The following is a 749-nucleotide window of genomic DNA, read 5'->3' as shown; positions in this document are numbered from 1 at the left end:
GGGCCACCCCTCAGACCCTGGTTCTTCTCTAGGTTTCTTCCTAAGTTCCTACCTTTCTGGGGAGTTTTTCCTAACCACCATGCTTCTACATCTACATTGCGTGCTGACTGGGGGATTAATGCTGGGTTTCTGTATAAACACGTTGTGGCATTAAGATGAAGACAAATACAATTGATTGACTGAGGAGAGGAAAGGAGATGAGCGGAGAACACAACATTAGACTACAGTACACGTTAGACTGGAGACTTGGAGGAATAGGGTTGGTGGACATTAGACTACAGTACACGTTAGACTGGAGACTTGGAGGAATAGGGTTGGTGGACATTAGACTACAGTACACATTAGACTGGAGACCTAGAGGAATAGGGTTGGTGGACATTACACATTAGACTGGAGACCTAGAGGAATAGGGTTGGTGGACATTAGACTACAGTACACATTAGACTGGAGACCTAGAGGAATAGGGTTGGTGGACATTAGACTACAGTACACATTAGACTGGAGACCTAGAGGAATAGGGTTGGTGGACATTAGACTACAGTACATGTTAGACTGGAGACCTAGAGGAATAGGGTTGGTGGACATTAGACTACAGTACACATTAGACTGGAGACCTAGAGGAAAGGGGTTGGTGGACATTAGACTACAGTACACATTAGACTGGAGACCTAGAGGAATAGGGTTGGTGGACATTAGACTACAGTACACATTAGACTGGAGACCTAGAGGAATAGGGTTGGTGGACATTA

This window comes from Oncorhynchus keta, unplaced genomic scaffold (assembly GCF_023373465.1).
Source record: "Oncorhynchus keta strain PuntledgeMale-10-30-2019 unplaced genomic scaffold, Oket_V2 Un_contig_18664_pilon_pilon, whole genome shotgun sequence".
Taxonomy (NCBI): Eukaryota; Metazoa; Chordata; class Actinopteri; order Salmoniformes; family Salmonidae; genus Oncorhynchus; species Oncorhynchus keta.
The sequence above is the reverse complement of the archived record's forward strand: the minus strand, read 5'-3'. Positions refer to the sequence as shown.